General features: G+C 43.7%; 1 long non-coding RNA gene across 1 annotated transcript in view; it reads right to left on the minus strand.

Annotated features, from left to right (window-relative positions):
- LOC143959117 (uncharacterized) overlaps positions 1-20,080 on the minus strand; it is a 125,042-nt gene that overhangs the window by 21,988 nt on the left and 82,974 nt on the right. The gene's annotated exons all lie outside the window — the stretch shown is intronic.

The following is a 20,080-nucleotide window of genomic DNA, read 5'->3' on the forward strand; positions in this document are numbered from 1 at the left end:
GATTCTCAAGAAATTGGGGATGGATGGAGAAAATGGATTAAGTGTAGAAGGTTGGGAAGAAATAAAGAAAGACAGACAGGGAGAGATATTGAAAAACAGATGGGTATCACAAATACAATGTTTAATTAAGGTTTCCAACAGGGCTAAAGAGGAGGGATGGGAGTATTGTCAGGAAAAGGGTGGATGGGATATGAAGGTCCGACACAAAAGTCTTCCTTCTGCTCCCGGCGATAGGGTAAATACGGGAGATACTCCACCTCCTTATAACACCACCACACCAGGTAATGAAAGACCAAAACTTTATCCTTCCTTAAGAGGAAGAGGGTGGGTATGCCGAGTATGCGGTACCCAGAACCCAGACTGGGCACAGGAATGTGTGCATTGCGGCGCTCAAAGACCAGAGCCCGTAGCTCCAGTCCATAGTCGGACTAGGGTAATACAAGTAAATAATCCAAATGCGGGTCAAGCAGGACAGCCACCTACAGTGACCCGACAAGTCGTTCTGAGGACATGGACACCTTGGTCGGCTGACACTCTTATGGCATTAATACAGAATGCTCCTGATCCCGTAGCAAAACCTGCCGCATTCTGTAGATTCGTGACACAATTACTAGACACACATGAAGCAACTTGGCAAGATGGGGAAGATTTGTGTAGACATAAAATGACACTAACGATGTTTAATCAATTTATGAATGAAATTGCTCCACATAGACCACAAGGGGATCCAGCGGCAGATCCACCAGGAATACACCCCCGTCATATAGACTCTAGACCCCTGTTTATTGCTCAGTTACGAGAATTTTGCCAAGGGAAACAGCAGGAAAGGGGTTCGACAGCGCCCATAAAACAGGCCCCAGGTCAGACTGTTACAGAATTTTACCTCAACATGGAAAGCATGATGGCTGACGAAGGTCTAGATTTAGCCTTACCCGTCACCATTAGGGCTTTCAATCGACAGTTTATGGAAGGACTAGTACCCCAAATAGGTGACAAACTGAAGGCATGTACTCCCGAATGGAGAGCCATACGGGACAGAGGAACATTGTTGCAGAAAGCACAAGGCATAGAGGCTGATTTAGCAGAAACTAAACCCAGAAGGACACCGGGAGTTAACACTGTTGCCCGGGTCAATGAAGGAGGGAATTCCTCCCGTAAACCTCTTACCTGTTATTACTGCAACAAGGTGGGACATATAAAAAGAGACTGTAGGAAAAGGATAAAAGACGAACAGGAAGGAAACACGGACAGAGACACGAGGGACTACAGACAGAGGCGTACCAATGATAGGGACGATCCGACCGCATGACTTGCCCCAGTCCTAGCTGAATCAGAGAACAAAATGCTCCACATGTTGATGAAGGTGGAAGGTAAACATATTCCTTGTTTGGTTGACACAGGAGCGTCACGCAGTCTGTTGTCTGATTCAGTAGTCCCTCCACACATGATGTCCCGTGACACCATACCCATAAGTGGTTATGACGGTCTTTTGTCCGATGCCCCGCTGACTAAACCTTTAAAAGTAAAGATAGGAAATCACATGTTTTTGTCACGCTTTTTGATTTCCAGAGGAGCTCCCACTAATTTATTAGGAGCAGACATTCTTCAGAAAATAGGAGCGAACATTACTTATCACCCAGATGGCATGGTCACCCTAGCAATAGGAGATGACCCAGAGGGTATAGAAATCTGTAGTAAAATACAATGCTTGGAAGAAGAACCAGAACCGTCCAATACGCCCTCACCGGAAATAGACCAAATTCTGTCTAGCCTTCCGGAAGGGTTATGGGAAACACATCCAGCAGACGTTGGGCTTCTGCCCATACCCCCGGTTACTCTACAGCTGATTCCAGGAGCAGTTCTCCCTCAGCAGAAACAGTACCCACTCAGTGCGCCCCAGGAAGCAGCTATAGAACTACAAGTGGAGGCTCTACTTAAAAGTGGAGCATTAAAAGAAATACAATCACCAGCCAATACCCCATTGTATCCAGTTAAGAAAAAGACATTGGGGGATGGCCCAATAAGGTATAGGATGGTACAGGACTTAAGGGCAATAAACAAAATATTGGCCCCAATAACGCCATTAGTACCGAACCCGCATACCTTACTGTCAGAAATACCATCAGATAGCTCCTCATTTACAGTTGTAGACTTGGCAAATGCTTTCTTTTCTGTACCCCTGGCGGAGGAATGTCAACCATGGTTCGCGTTCCGCCTTCGAAACCGTCAGCTAACCTGGACACGCCTACCTCAAGGAATGGCGTATTCGCCAACTCTATACTCACAAGCCCTGCAGACAGTGTTAGGGGAATGGCAACCACCTGACACTTGTGTATTGTTGCAATATGTAGATGACCTATTGTTATGTTGTCCGGATAACAATACTTGTTTAAAAGCCACTCTCTCATTGTTACAATTCCTGGCTGAAAAAGGGTGCAAGGTGAATAGAACTAAGTTACAGGTATGTCAGAAAAAGGTTGTCTTTTTGGGCCACTGTATATCCCAGGGTACTCGACACCTCACTGAAGACCGAGTCCAGGCCATAAGACAAATGAATATCCCACGCAACTTTAAGCAACTTCGTATGTTTCTGGGAATGGTATCATATTGTAGACAATGGATACCACATGCCAGTTCTCTGATGCAGCCATTATATGATTGCTTGAAAATAGTACCCTATGTACTCACAGAAGCAGGTCATGAATCTTTTAGCACCTTAAAAAGGTTACTAATTTCGGCACCTGCGATCGGGATCCCTGACTATACCAAAACATTTCATTTGTACATTGCTGAAATCACGGGACACGCAACAGGGGTGTTGACACAACAACACATCAAACAAAGGCCGGTAGCATACTTCTCGGCGGCTCTCGATCCTGTCTCTAGAGGATCACCGTCCTGTGTACGAGCAGTTGCAGCAGTGTCAATTATCATTGACAAATCCTCAGAAATTGTCTTAGACAATCCTGTAGTGGTACATACCACACATGACATACACGCCATCTTGTCACAGGTCCAGCCAAAACACATATCAATGGCAAGGCAGCTGCGTCTACAATGCACTTTGCTCCTACCCCCCAATGTTACCTTTCAGCGATGCACTTCTTTTAACTTAGCACAGCTTTTACCATTACAGACAGATTTGACAGGGGGGAGTAATGATGATAATGGTGTAGATACAGCACAAGATACTCAGGATTCTGACACACTTTCATTTCATGACATAACATCTGATGAACACGATTGTTTTCAACTTATGGAACAAGAAACCACGGGGTTCCCACATGTCACAGACATACCCATTGCAAATGCAGAACACACACTGTACATAGATGGTAGTAGATTTGCCGATGACAAAGGTAAATATCACACAGGTTATGCTGTGGTAACGGACACACAGGTAATTGAGGCAAAGTCACTACCAGCACACATGTCGGCACAAGAAGCGGAACTAACCGCTCTAGAGAAAGCCCTAGAACACTTGGAGGGACAAGAAGGGAACATTTACACTGATTCCGCATACGCCTACGGTGTGGCACATGATTATGGCCACATATGGAAAGCTAGAGGTTACCTTACAGCAGCAGGCACACCTGTTAAACATGGTGAAGGAATCAAAAGAGTCCTGAACAATCTTCAAAAGGTTATAAGAGTAGCCATCATGAAGATAGCGGCACACACGAGCGCAAAAACAACTGAGGCAAAAGGAAACGCATTTGCAGATTTAACTGCAAAGAAGGCAGCTCTAGGGGAAGTAAGCCCTGAGACCTTAGCCACGGTACAGGTGAGTATGCCCGAAACCACATGGCAGCAGCTAATCGAACTACAGGAACAAGCAGGGGCTATTGAGAAGGACCGTTGGGTTAAGGAGGGAGCTGCACCAGGCCTTGACAATGTATGGAGAGAAGGAGACAAAATATGTCTACCCGCTTCTCTATACCCCGCAATGGCAGCGGCTGTCCACTTACCCACTCATGTCAGCTCCAATTCTATGTATAGGATTGTAAGCCAAGGATGGCTAGCCCCTGGATTCAGTAGTACTGCAAGGAACTACTGTGCTGCATGCCAAATCTGTCTGATTAATAACCCAGGACAGAGAGTGAAAACCCCACGTAAACATCAGGTCCGGGCCCAATATCCCTTTCAGAGACTGCAGATTGACTACATACAAATGCCTAAGAGCGGCCCCTTTGAATTTGTTCTCGTGTGCATCTGCCTATTTTCAGGCTGGCCCGAAAGTTATCCTGTGAAATCAGCTACGGCAAAAGCCACCGCCAAGAAACTGATTACTGAGCTGATACCTAGGTTTGGTCTCCCAGAAACAATAGAATCAGATAGGGGGACACATTTCACGGGAGAAATAATGCAAAATGTGATGGCAATGTTAGGGGTTCAACAAAGTTTTCATACTCCTTACCACCCACAGAGTTCAGGATCAGTAGAAAGAGTAAATGGTACAATCAAGCTGAAAATACAAAAAGCTATGCAAGAGTTAAATAAACCATGGCCTGAGTGCCTACCCTTAGCTTTGTTCTCTATTAGGTACACCCCAACAGGAAAAACAGGGTTATCCCCATATGAAATACTGTTTGGAAGTGCACCTAGATTAGGTTTATATTTTCCTCAAAGTATGCAATTACAATGTGATAGGTTAACTACGTATGTAATACAGTTACAACAGCGTCTGACTAAAATCCACAAGAGTGTGTATTCTTCTCTTCCAGACCCTAATTCTGTCACAGGTACACACGATCTACAACCAGGAGACTATGTGTATGTAAAGAAACATACCAGAAAGACACTGGAACCAAGGTTTGAAGGTCCTTTCCAGGTGCTATTGATTACAGCAACCTCAGTGAAATTGGAAGGGAAACCTACCTGGATCCACGCTTCTCATTGTAAAAAGGAGCCAGTTGGCAAATGACAACATGTATCTTTTTATTGTTTCAGTAATCCTGGCTAATAGTTTGGTTACCTCACAGAATAAAATATACAAGGATGAAGGATTTTCTAAAAAAATGTTATTACTGAAGTTTAAATATGCTTATGCCCAGAAGTCAGGATATGAGAAATGTTGGATTTGTAGCAAATTACACCCCAGCACAGCAAGTATACCACTGATGGCAGTTCCTATAAACTATACTGACCTTGCTAACAGTAGCATTAACATAATTAGAACAAATACCAGCGAGACAGTAATGTTTAAGTCAAATGGTCTCGCCTTTTCCCCTGATTGGTGTTTCAACCTAGGGAACACAACGGGAGGAAATGGAGAATGCCAAGACAGCAAATTTAACTTGTCCATTTTCATACCAAAAGCTACTCCTGGGAAAAACACGGTCTTCTACCCTAGTATAACCCACACACACCAATCGTTAGCTGAGTTCCTCGGTAATATTTCAGACAACAACACCAGGTGGTTAGTGAGTAACCTATCTCTTTATGGATACACCTCCCTTTATAGAAATAATATCGGTAATAGATCAGTAGCACTGGGAAATAATATATATATCTGTTGTGAGGATAAATGTTATACTTGGATACCTAGAAGAGCTCAGGGATGGTGCTACCTCGCAAGTTTAGTACCAGTAATGGGAGTAGTAGGTGATGAACGAGGTGATCACCTATTAGAAGCTAGCATGCACCCTAGATATCCCCTCAGGTATCGTAGTAAAAGAGAAATATTCCTGAAGAAGGACATGGCATGGGCTTGGTTCCCGTCCTGGACAGGATGGGGTATAGACTTAATGAAACGACTAAATAACTATACAGGAATTATTAATGATGTTTTGGAGAAAAACTCTGATGATATTACTAAGTTAAATCTGGAGACCAGAGCCATCAGACAACAATTAGAATTACATGAATTAGCAATTGAAAGTATGAGTGCAGCACTGACAGGACTCTGTGAAACTACTGAGGACTATGAGTGCTGTACTTGGATACATAACACCAGCATTGAGGTACCTGACTATTATGACATCATTGCACAACACCGTACGGAAGTAAAGAATTTACAAGAGAAGGCCCGAAATATTGGTCGCGACTGGGATCCGTTTGGTGGAACTTTTAGTTTCTCAGGGTTATTCTCTTGGGTTAAGAAGGCAGCAATGACGATTATAGTGGTGCTCTTATTCGTATTTTTCTTTTATGCATGCTTTAAACTGCTCATGTGCTTTTGCAAGAAAGCCAAGGTAAATGATGCGGAAAAGATGGAACTTTTGTGAAGATAGGTGGATTTAGTTTCTTGACATCACCCATCTGTCAGAAAAGCCACTCTTCCTGAATTTTAGATGTTGGTACTGTCCAGGGGGATGGGTGTATACCCCTCTGACAACTCGCGGTCAGGGAGAGTACTCTGGATATAGGCCGACTAGAACTTGTTCAGGTGGACCCAGGGCAAGAGGGAGGGGTGATGTCAAAGGGGGAAATGTAAGGATTAAGGTATATGTTGAAACAAAATGGTTGACCGTATGTCTTACTAAATACATGTATTTTTCTATCCTTCTCTGTAAAATAAGGACTCGTCATCTTTAGTCACGTACTCATCAAGAAGAGGCCGCATCAGCCCTAAAAAGCAGTCTACGCCCAGAAGATTGTCTTATCAGCTGATAACACCCGGAGAATTGTCTTTTCTTTGAAAATGTTGTTTTTTTACACTGCTGATGTTTGCTCTTTTCTGTCTATAAAAGATGTAATAAAGAAGCCTCAGAGCCAGAGTCAGTCAGAGAAAGTCAGAGTTAACGACGGACTTCTGAGCAGAAATACTGAATACTTCCGTGTCTCTTTGCTTAGATAAGAACTCTAACTAACAATTGGGAAACGGTAACATAACCTGACAAATAGGTGACTTGTTGAGGTCACACCTAACACCTTGTTCCCCCATAGACATATCTGCATTGATGGGGAATTCCACCCACAGCGCTATTGCGCTCTGCCGGCTGGAAAGGATCCCTGCCAACAGAGCACAATTGGGTTGATTTATTAAAACTGGAGTAGACAATCTCTGCTTTATAACTTTCACTTGTTCAATCAAACTGACAAACCTAGAAGCAGATTTGTTTCTGTACAGAGCTCCACCAGATTTTTTTGCTCTCCAGTTTCAGTAAATAAACCCCAATGATTACTGCTAGCTGGGCTAGTTGCTAGGCTAATTGCCCCAAGTCGATCAATGGATAGGCTTGGGTACAACCAGCCCTACCCATAGATGAATTGAATCTCAACTGGTCTCTGCTGAACCGTTAACTTGTGTGCCATTGATGGAATTTAATTTTGAGGTTTTTTTTTTTTTTTTATTCTCATTGATGGGTTGAAAGGAGGAAAGTGGGAAAGTGGATGGTTCAGCAGGGACCAGCTGAGATTATAATGAATTCAACACACTCTGGCTGCGCTATTGTATTCTGAAAGTGGGGGGTTCCCTGTCAGTAATCCCTGCAGTGACCATAAATGCTGTCTGTACCAAAGTTGCTTGACAACTGGCTGTACTGAAATCAATCGCTTTCATTACAAATGGCTGAGTTGCAATAGTCTGTGGATAGCTTTAACATATTTATCCCCAGCTGCTCAAATGTTCCACTGGGATAAATTATACCCCACCTTACCAGCTCCTTAACTCTAGGAATTGCAAACTATTTTAATCAATCTGATTTAAGGGTGGATTTGATTTGAAGAGCAACTGTCTTCTCTATCCTACAGCAGCTCCTCCTCTGACCCGCTGTTGAATCACCGACAGATTTTTCCTGGCGTCAGTACTGGCTTTGCAACTTTTTTTTTTAACTCCCTATGTGCATTAGGCCTAAATGTTTTATCCCCATTTCCTGCTATGCACAGAATTGCACTGCCTTTTAGCTGGTGCATGTGGTGCCAAGGCCCATTCCCACATGAGTGCTTTGTAAGTATTGCAAAATATGGCCATGCTTTCACACTATGTGCATAAGGCTGAGCAATTTAAAAAGAAAGACCTGTGCATGACAAAAGCATCAAAGTAGCTCATGTAGTCCTTTGAGCATCAAGCATTGCACTTTTTTAACCAAGTGTCTTTAGCCACTTGGAGGCCCAAGCTATGTCATATGACATTGTGGGCTTTGTGGTGGTATATCTGAATGATGCCTGAGGTTACAGACATCATTCAGGTATCTGCATTTTCAGCCGGTGATTCCCTGCACCATAAGAATGATCATAGCGGCTGTTCCGCCACTTGATTGTTCTTACGGGCGCCCTCCAGTGCTTCTATTTACTCACCGCTTCCATCTGTAAGTCAGTCACAGGATCCGCTGGCCCCCGGATGATACCATAGAGATTTCCGGCAGACCAGATGGTCCCCAGAGTCTCTATGATCATTCTGAGGCCGGGTGCGATGTTATGTTGTGACGCCTGGCCTCTGCATTGAAAATATACGGTGCTCCCTGGGCTGGGAAGCAAGGATCTTTTTTTTTTTATTTTAGGCTTCCCAGCCTAGAGGTGAAATGTGGGGTCTTATTGACCCCATATCTCACTGTAAATAGGTAATTTCATGCCATATTCCTATTATAAGGGATGCTTACATTCCTTGTAATAGGAATAAAAGTCATAATTATTTTTTTTTTAAGTGTCAAACAAAAAATAAAAAATAAAATTAACAATTAAAAAAAAATGTAAAGCGCCCCTTTCCCCGTGAGCTTGTACGCAGAAGCGAACGCAAACATAAGTCCCGCCCACATATGAAAATGGTGGTCAATCCACACATGTGAGGTATCGCCACGAACGTTAGCGAGAACAATAATTCTAGCCCTAGACCTCCTCTGTAACCCAAAACATGTAATCAGTAAAAAATTGAAAGCGTCGCCTATGGGGATTTTTAAATACCAACGTTTGGTGCCATTCCACGAATGTGTGCAATTTTGAAGAGTGACAAAATTGGGCTAACTTAAAGAAAAAAAAAAAAGAAAAAAAAGTAAAGCGTGAAACTGTTTTTTTTCTGAAAAAAAAGTATTTGAAAAATTGCTGTGCAAATACCGAGCGAGATAAAGTTTCAATGACCACCATTGTAGTCTCTAGGGTCTTTGCTAAAAAAACATATATAATGTTTGGGGTTCTATGTAATTTTCTAGCAAAAAAAATATGAATTTTACATGTAGGAGAGAAATGTCAGAATTGGCCTGGATGCAAAGTGGTTAAGCTTCTTTTTTAGACGCACATACGCTTGCTGCATTTTGAGTTTTATTAATAATGAATCTCACTGTGTTGTGGAAATTTTATGAAGATGTATTTAATATGTATTGTCATAATGTCTCCCATGGTTAGTTTTCCTGCAGCCCGCTCTAAAGAGCTGGCTGGGGCAGACTGAGGCTGGTTGAGATCCGTCTGGTAGTGAAAAGCTTGCTGAGGATGCAGAGAAGTGTTTGCAGTGAGGATATGTCCACCAGCGAAGAGCCTCTGTGCAATGCCTGGGGGGATGTGTTCACTCTGCAAAGACATTATCGGTTATTAAATGTACGCTCCTGATGCCCGTGTGCCTGATTAACACATGGGGGGTTGCAAGGCATTTTATTTGGGGAAATGTTCAAGACAGGGGTTTACTGAGATGCATTATACCAGAATGCTGAAAGGACGCTCATCAGTGCAGGTGAGATGGATTACGCATAGCGTATAGTGGAATTCCCGCAACTGCAAGCATGAAACAATTTTGCGCTTGTTGTCAAATACATGCAAACATGTACAGTTTTGTGCACTTCTAGAAAAATGCCCAGGCCTGAATGGGACCTTATTGTTAAAGCGGAGGTCCACCCTAAAGTGGCCCCTCCGCTCATTGGAATCCCCCCCCCCCTCTGGCGCCACAATTGGCACCTTTCAGGGAGGAGGGGGTGCAGGTACCTGTACAGTACAGGTATCTGCACCCACTTCCGGTGTAGATTCTGCAGAAGGTACGCCCCTTTCCAAAAGTCCCCCGTTGCCTGCTGGGAAACACACGGATCCCAGAGACAGCGGGGACCATCCTTATTGCGCAGCGCGACTCGTGCATGCGCAGTAGGGAACCGGGAAATGGAGCTGAAAGGCTCCACTTCCTGATTTCCATATCCCAAGATGGCAGCGGCAGCACCCGAGAGACGATCGAGAGACTGCACAGGCACGCTGGGCGGGTAAATGTCATTATTGTAAGAGTCAGCAGCTGCAGTATTTGTAGTTGCTGGCCTTAAAAAAAAAAAAAAAACGGCGGACTCCCGCTTTAATTTTACCCCACACATCTGTGAATGCACACACGTTTGAATTCAGCAAAGCACATGGTGACTGTGAGGATCAAGGTATAAGAATAAAAATGGTTGACAGTATGTTTCTTATAAATGCTTATCTCGTCTGTTTTCAGTTGTTTTAAAGACATCATTCTTAAAGGCCGGATGGGTGCAGTCACATCCAGTCACGTACACACAAAGAGGAAGCCATGTCATAAGGGTCAACTGCTGCATCAGCTTTAAGAGCAGAAGACACTTAGAAATTGCCTTTTATAGAAGTTGTTTTGTTTCAACATTTTTAACGCCTGTCTGTCTTTTGTGTATATAAGAGCTGTGTGATAATAAAGAGACTCAGAGTGAGTGAGTGCGACCGTCTGAGCAGACATACTGAGAACTCTTTCCGTGTCTCCTTGCTTAGATAAGACTCTAATAATAATTGGGAAATGGTAACATAACTTATGAATAGGTGACTTGCAGTAGTCACACCTAACATTTTTGGCGCACGAACAAGGGACTTCGCTAAAGAAACTACAAGAGGCGAACGAACATAAGGACGGAACGAAGAGGTCGGGCACATTAGGAACCACAGACAAAACCTGCGCAGGTAAGAAAAGCTTTATTTTCTTATAAACTCTGTGCTTCTTAGATTTGTGCCCACCCGATCTGTCTGTATTGTTCTTCAGGTAAAACCAACCTCTGTAGTAAGCGAGTCTTGAATTTAATATTTGACTTATGTTACCGTTGTTTCTTGTCTGTCTCCTTGTCATCTGTCTGTTGTGACTGAGATAAGCCCTGTTTGTATGGTGTGAATTGAAACATATATCATCCCAATGAGTAACGGAATGCGCCCTTAACTCGTAAGAGTACTTGGGGGTCCGACACTTAAGTTTGATATACGCTTTTTGATTCATGAGCCTAAAAACGGGTTGAAAGTATAAGTCCTGACTGCCTCAATAAAGCAGGAATAAGAAACGAATGCTGAGAGATTCCATGGTAATGGGAAGGGAATAAGGTCTCCACAAAGTCCGGAGATCTAGTTATATGTGTTTGGCCACCAAAAGGAATGCTTGTATATGTTGTAGCCGTCAGTCTGGTCATAATATTTGTCAGTTGGCTAGCATATAAAGTAATTCGATTTCAGAAATCTCATCCAGGAGAGGTTTTTAGTATTTTGGCACCCTAGGAGGAGAAGGCAACGAGACACTTAGTAAGTGATCCAAACGCCACCTAGGCAGGACTGTCAAAATGGGCCAGACACATGGTAAACCCCAGGAGGAATCTCAGAAATGTTATGCTGTTAAAGACATAATTACAATGTTGTATGGGAAGGACAAGGCACAGGGCACGAATAGGGTTCTCAAGAAATTTGGAATGGATGGAGAAAATGGGCTAAGTGTAGAAGGTTGGGAGAATATAAAGAGAGACAGACAGGGAGAGGTCCTGCAGAACAGATGGGTATCACAAATACAATGTTTAATTAAGGTTTCCAACAGGGCTAAAGAGGAGGGATGGAAGTATTGTCATGAACAGGGTGGATGGGACATGAAGGTCCGACGCAAGAGTCTCCCTTCTGCTCCCGAGGATGGAGTAAAAACGGAAGGTACTCCACCTCCTTATACCACTACCACACCAGGTAGCGAAAGACCAAAACTTTATCCTTCCTTAAGAGGAAGAGGATGGGTATGCCGAGTATGCGGTACCCAGAATACAGACTGGGCACAGGAATGTGTACATTGCGGAGCTCAAAGACCAGAGTCCGTAGCTCCAGTCCACAGTCGGACTAGGGTAATACAAGTAAATAATCCAAATGCGGGTCAAGCAGGACAGCCACCTACAGTGACTCAACAAGTCGTTCTGAGGACATGGGCACCTTGGTCGGCTGACACTCTTATGGCATTAATACAGAATGCTCCTGATCCCGTAGCAAAACCTGCCGCATTCTGTAGATTCGTGACACAATTACTAGACACACATGAAGCAGCTTGGCAAGATGGGGAAGATTTGTGTAGACATAAAATGACACTGACGATGTTTAATCAATTTATGAATGAAATTGCTCCACATAGACCACAAGGGGATCCAGCAGCAGATCCACCAGGAATACACCCCCGTCATATAGACTCTAGACTCCTGTTTATTAATCAGTTACGAGAATTTTGCCAAAGGAAACAGCAGGAAAGGGGTTCGACAGCGCCCATAAAACAGGCCCCAGGTCAGACTGTTACAGAATTTTACCTCAACATGGAAAGCATGATGGCTGACGAAGGTCTAGATTTAGCCTTACCCGTCACCATTAGGGCTTTCAATCGACAGTTTATGGAAGGACTAGTACCCCAAATAGGTGACAAACTGAAGGCATGTACTCCCGAATGGAGAGCCATACGGGACAGAGGAACATTGTTGCAGAAAGCACAAGGCATAGAGGCTGATTTAGCAGAAGCTAAACCCAGAAGGACACCGGGAGTTAACACTGTTGCCCGGGTCAATGAAGGAGGGAATTCCTTCCGTAAACCTCTTACCTGTTATTACTGCAACAAGGTGGGACATATAAAAAGAGACTGTAGGAAAAGAATAAAAGACGAACAGGAAGGAAACACGGACAGAGACACGAGGGACTACAGACAGAGGCGTACCAACGATAGGGACGATCCGACCGCATGACTTGCCCCAGTCCTAGCTGAATCAGAGAATAAAATGCTCCACATGTTGATGAAGGTGGAAGGTAAACATATTCCTTGTTTAGTTGACACAGGAGCATCACGCAGCTTATTATCTGATTCAGTAGTCCCTCCACACATGACATCCCGTGACACCATACCCATAAGTGGTTATGACGGTCTTTTGTCCGATGCCCCACTGACTAAACCTTTAAAAGTAAAAATAGGGAATGGCAACCACCTGACACTTGTGTATTGTTGCAATATGTAGATGACCTATTGTTATGTTGTCCGGATAACGATACTTGTTTAAAAGCCACTCTATCATTGTTACAATTCCTGGCTAAAAAAGGGTGCAAAGTGAATAGAACTAAGTTACAGGTATGCCAGAAAAAGGTTGTCTTTTTGGGCCACTGTATATCCCAGGGTACTCGACACCTCACTGAAGAACGAGTCCAGGCCATAAGACAAATGAATGTCCCACGCAACTTTAAGCAACTTCGTATGTTTCTGGGAATGGTATCATATTGTAGACAATGGATACCACATGCCAGTTCTCTGATGCAGCCATTATATGATTGCTTGAAAATAGTACCCTATGTACTCACAGAAGCAGGTCATAAGTCTTTTAGCACCTTAAGAAAGTTACTAATTTTGGCACCTGCGATCGGGATCCCTGACTATACCAAAACATTTCATTTGTACATTGCTGAAATCACGGGACACGCAACAGGGGTGTTGACACAACAACACATCAAACAAAGGCCGGTAGCATATTTCTCAGCGGCTCTCGATCCTGTCTCTAGAGGATCACCGTCCTGTGTACGAGCAGTCGCAGCAGTGTCAATTATCATTGACAAATCCTCAGAAATTGTCTTAGACAATCCTGTAGTGGTACATACCACACATGACATACACGCCATCTTGTCACAAGTTCAGCCAAAGCACATATCAATGGCGAGGCAGCTGCGTCTGCAATGCACCTTGCTCCTACCTCCCAATGTTACCTTCCAGCGATGCACTTCCTTTAACTTAGCACAACTTCTACCCTTACAGACAGATTTGACAGGGGGGAGTAATGGTGAAGGCACAGCACAAGAAACTCAGGATTCTGACACACTTTCATTTCATGACATAACATCTGACAAACACGATTGTTTTCAACTTATGGAACAAGAGATCACGGGGTTCCCACATGTCACAGACACACCCATTGCAAATGCAGAACACACACTGTACATGGATGGTAGTAGATTTGCCGATGACAAAGGTAAATATCACACAGGTTATGCTGTGGTAACGGACACACAGGTAATTGAGGCAAAGTCATTACCAGCACACATGTCGGCACAAGAAGCGGAACTAACGGCCTTAGAAAAAGCCTTAGAACACTTAGAGGGACAAGAAGGGAACATTTACACTGACTCTGCCTATGCTTATGGTGTTGCACATGATTATGGCCACATATGGAAAGCTAGAGGTTACCTTACAGCAGCAGGCACACCTGTTAAACATGGTGAAGGAATCAAAAGAGTCCTGAACAATCTTCAAAAAGTTAGAAGAGTAGCCATTATGAAGATAGCGGCACACACGAGCGCAAAAACAATTGAGGCAAAAGGAAATGCATTTGCAGATTTAACTGCAAAACAAGCAGCTCTAGGGGAAGTAAGCCCTGAGACCTTAGCTACGGTAAAGGTGAGCATCCCAGAACCGACATGGCAGCAGATGAGTAAACTACAGGAGCAAGCAGGAGAGAGCGAGAAAGATAGATGGGTAAAAATGGGAGCAGCACCAGGCCTTGACAATATATGGAGGGAAGGAGGCAGAATATGCCTACCTGCCTCTCTATACCCAGCAATGGCAGCGGCTGTCCACTTGCCCACTCATGTCAGCTCCAATTCTATGTATAGGATTGTAAGCCAAGGATGGCTAGCCCCTGGATTCAGTAGTACTGCAAGGAACTACTGTGCTGCATGCCAAATCTGTCTGTTAAATAACCCAGGACAGAGAGTGAAAACCCCACGTAAACATCAGGTTCGGGCCCAGTATCCCTTTCAGAGACTGCAAATTGACTATATCCAAATGCCTAAGAGCGGCCCATTTGAATTTTGTCTCGTGTGCATCTGCTTATTTTCAGGCTGGCCAGAAAGTTATCCAGTGAAATCAGCTACAGCGAAAGCCACAGCGAAGAAACTGATCACAGAGTTAATACCTAGGTTTGGTCTTCCTGAAACCATAGAATCAGATAGGGGAACACACTTTACAGGAGAAATCATGCAGAATGTAATGGCTATGTTAGGGGTTCAACAAAGTTTCCACACCCCTTACCACCCACAGAGTTCAGGATCAGTAGAAAGAGTAAATGGGACAATAAAGTTAAAAATACAAAAAGCTATGCAAGAGTTAAATAAACCTTGGCCAGAATGTCTGCCTTTAGCTTTGTTCTCCATAAGGTATACTCCAACGGGAAAAACAGGGTTATCCCCATATGAAATACTTTTTGGGAATGCACCCAGACTAGGTTTATACTTTCCACAGAGTATGCAATTGCAATGTGATAGTTTGACTGCATATGTGATACAATTACAACAGCATCTAACTAAGATCCACAAAAGTGTGTATTCTTCTCTTCCAGACCCTAACTCAATAGCAGGTACTCATTCGCTGAGCCCCGGAGATTGGGTCTATGTAAAGAAACATACCAGAAAAGCTTTAGAGCCACGGTTTGAAGGACCATATCAAGTACTGCTGACCACTCCCACATCGGTCAAGTTGGAGGGTAAAGCAGCCTGGATCCACGCTTCACACTGTAAAAAGGAGCCAGTTGGCAAATGACAACATGTATCTTTTTATTCTTTTTGTTTCAGTAATCCTGACCAATAGTTTGGTTACCTCACAGAATGAAATTCACAAGGATGAAGGATTTTCTAAAAAAATTTTATTACTGAAGTTTAAATATGCTTATGCTCGGAAGTCAGGATATGAGAAATGTTGGATTTGCAGTAAATTACACCCCAGTACAGCAAACATACCACTGATGGCAGTTCCTATAAATTATACTGACCTTGCTAACAGTAGCATTAACATAACTGGAACAAATACCAGCAAGACAGTAATGTTTAAATCAAATGGTCTCGCCTTTCCCCCTGCCTGGTGTTTCAACTTAGGGAACACAACGGGAGGAAATAGAGAATGCCAAGACAGCAAGTTTAATTTGTCCATTGTCGTATTAAATGGAAGCTTCTACCCCAGTAATTCCAGCACACACCAGACATTATCTGACTTCCTCACTAACATTGTGGATAATAATGTTAGGTGGTTAGTATCCAACTTATCCCTCTATGGATACACCTCTCGTTATAGAAATGATATCAGTTCAAGATCAGTAGCTCTAGGAAACAATATATACATCTGTTGTGGGGATAAGTGTTATACCTGGATACCTAGAAGGGCTCAGGGATGGTGCTACCTCGCAAGTTTAGTACCAGTAATGGGAGTAGTGGGTGATGAACGAGGTGATCACCTACTAGAAGCTAGTATACACCCCAGATATCCCCTCAGATATCGTAGCAAGAGAGAAATATTCTTAGAGCAGGACATGGCATGGGCTTGGTTCCCGTCCTGGACAGGATGGGGTATAGACTTAATGAAGCGACTAAATAACTATACTGGAATAATTAATGATATTTTGGAGAAAAACTCTGATGACATTACTAAGTTAAATCTAGAGACCAGAGCCATCACAAAACAAATAGAATTACATGAGTTAGCGATTGAAAGTATGAGTGCAGCATTAACAGGACTCTGTGAGGCTACAGAAGACTATGAATGTTGTACTTGGATACATAACACCAGCATCGAGATACCCGACTATTATGACATCATTGCACGACACCGCACGGAAGTAAAGGATCTACAGGAGAAGGCCCGTAATATTGGCCGTGACTGGGATCCGTTTGGTGGAACTTTTAGCTTCTCAGGGTTATTCTCTTGGCTTAAGAAGGCAGCGATGACAATTATAGTGGTGCTTTTATTTGTATTTCTTCTTTATGCGTGTTTTAAACTGCTCATGTGCTTTTGCAAGAAAGCCAAGGTAAATGCTGTAGAAAAGATGGAACTTTTGTAAGTTGATAAGTTGGATAAGATAGGTGGATTTGGTTCCTTGACATCACCCATCTGTCAGAAAAGCCACTCTTCCTGAATTTTAGATGTTGGTACTATCCAGGGGGATGGGTGTATACCCCTCTGACAACTCGCGGTCAGGGAGAGTACTTTGGACATAGGCCGACTAGAACTTGTTCAGGTGGACCCAGGGTAAGAGGGAAGGGTGATGTCAAAGGGGGAAGTTGTGAGGATCAAGGTATAAGAATAAAAATGGTTGACAGTATGTTTCTTATAAATGCTTATCTCGTCTGTTTTCAGTTGTTTTAAAGACATCATTCTTAAAGGCCGGATGGGTGCAGTCACATCCAGTCACGTACACACAAAGAGGAAGCCATGTCATAAGGGTCAACTGCTGCATCAGCTCTAAGAGCAGAAGACACTTAGAAATTGCCTTTTATAGAAGTTGTTTTGTTTCAACATTTTTAACGCCTGTCTGTCTTTTGTGTATATAAGAGCTGTGTGATAATAAAGAGACTCAGAGTGAGTGAGTGCGACCGTCTGAGCAGACATACTGAGAACTCTTTCCGTGTCTCCTTGCTTAGATAAGACTCTAATAATAATTGGGAAACGGTAACATAACTTATGAATAGGTGACTTGCAGTAGTCACACCTAACAGTGACACAATTCCTATTTCTCAAAAGGGTCAGGGAATTTATCTGGCACATAGGGAATCACATTGAAATGAATGGTTTGCCCTACATCTGATGCTCATAAATGCACAGAACCACGCACATGCTCCAGTTTTGTGAACAGAGCCTTTAGCTGGCTTTCTATAATACAATCTTCTTGTACAATCTCTAGATTTACATTCATCTATGTAGTGCAAGGGCCTGCCTGATTGTATACAAATTGAAAGTGCTGTTAGATTTGACCACATATATTATATGATTTTTGATATTTCTATAACCAGGGAATTCTTTAGGCAAGTAGGGAAACCCATTGAAATAAATGGTCTGTTCTACAAGTGATGTGCAGGAATGCACACAACCACACTCATGCTCTAATGGTGTGAACAGCTCCTTAAGCTGGTCATACATTATACAATCTTCTTGTATGATCTCCTTTAGATTTACTTTCAGCTATGTAGTGCAAGGACCTGCCTGATTGGATCTGAATTGAAAGTGTTGTTGAGGTTTTCCCCTCTTATTATGTTCCAAGAGCTTCAAATTGGAACATGTACAGTCAAAATGTTTGCTGCTTTGCAGTGACCTTTATCTGACCTCCTGGCCTCCCTCTGTTGTGACTTATTACAAGGTAGCAAAGTGATCCGGAGTTATGAAACTTGCTCAACAGCGCAGCAACAGGTTAATTTGGAAATTACATACTCTAAAAAACTATCGTGGGTTCCATGTCAGCACCACCAGTGCTGAAGTTGAAGGTTGCTCAGCAGCGCCACCCCAGGTTAATTTTGAATTTACATGCTTTAAAAAAACTATCGTGGGTTCCATGTCAGCACCACCAGTGGTGAAGTTGAAGGCTGCTCAGCAGCGCCACCCCAGGTTACTTTTGAAATGACATGCTCTGAAAAACTATCGTGGGTTACATGTCAGCACCACCATTGATGAGATTGACGGCTGCTCAGCAGCGCCACAACAGGTTACTTTGAACATGACATGTTATGAATGCATAAAGGTGAGGGAGTGTTCGACTTGTGTGGTGAATTAATAGTTACAGCGGCCACTGCTTATGACCATCTCAGTAATATCAAATTTCACAACTAAAAAATATTAACATTATTATGTTTCTATAGGCGTTTGCTTAAGAGAATTTAGCCCATCTCATTTTTTTAAATGAAGCACCTTCATTTTGTGGTTATTTGTCTATTAGCATATATGTGCCTCCATAATTTATTCCTCAGCTAATTTTCTGCAGTCTATTTGCATCTTTTTCCCTCCATCATTTAACCACCTGAGACCCACGCTATAGCCAAATGATGGCTACAGCGTGGACCTCCTTTGCCGATAGACGTCGTCCCGTGCACTAGCGGCCTGCGCGCCCCCTAAGGGGCGCGCACGGCGCGCTCTGTGATCGTCGAGTCTATGAGACTCGCCTGATCACCGATCCGAGCAAGGGGTCGATCCTAACCCCTTATCACGTGATCAGCTGTCAGCCAATGACAGCTGATCATATGATACAACGGCGATACAACGGCGATCATATGATACAGTCCCGATCACGGCCAGCCCTGCCAGTGCCCACCTGCCCCCCGTCAGTGCCACCCAGCAGTGCCCACAGTGTCACCCAGCAGTGCCACCCAGCAGTGCCCACAGTGCCACCCAGCAGTGCCCACAATCTAATAAAAGTGGTCAGCCTTCGCGCCGCTAAGTGGTAATAAGTGACTAGAGTGGAACAAAATCCAAAATCAGATATAATGAAACACAGATGCTGTGAAAAGGAGCCTGAGTGATATAAAGTGCAAATGCTAACTTGAGTGGCACGATTTGCGCAGGACCCACCCATTTATATTCAGGGCCCACAATCTGCCTCAACAAAGGTGCTGCACTCCAGTGCCACATATCCGTGCCCATCAGTGTCATCTACCAGTGCCCATCAGTGCCGCCCATCAGTGCCCAGCAGTGCCACCTATCAGAGCCATCTATCAGTGCCACCTATCAGTGCCCATCAGTCCCATCTATCAGTGATACCTATCAGTGCCCCTTAGTGCCACCCATCCGTGCCATCTTATATGTGCCCATCTTTGCCCATCAGTGCCGCCTTATCTGTGCCCATCGGTGCCGCCTTATCTGTGCCCATCGGTGCCGCCTTATCTGTGCCTATTAGTGCCGCCTTAACTATGCCTATCAGTGCCCACCAGCGCAGCCTATCAGTGCCCACCAGTGCAGCCTATCAGTGCCCACCAATGCAGCCTATCAGTGCCCACCAGTGCAGCCTATCAGTGCTGCCTCATCAGCGCACTTCAATGAAGGAGAAAAATGACCTGTTTGCAAAATTTTATAACAAACTATTAGACCCCTTTCACACTGGGGCGTTTTTCAGGCGTTTTTCATGCGCTTTAGCGTTAAAAAAGCGCCTGAAAGAAGCTGCAACTG

This window comes from Lithobates pipiens, unplaced genomic scaffold, assembly GCF_037356315.1.
Source record: "Lithobates pipiens isolate NorthernLeopardFrog02 unplaced genomic scaffold, aLitPip1_a1.2 Scaffold_67, whole genome shotgun sequence".
NCBI lineage: Eukaryota > Metazoa > Chordata > Amphibia > Anura > Ranidae > Lithobates > Lithobates pipiens.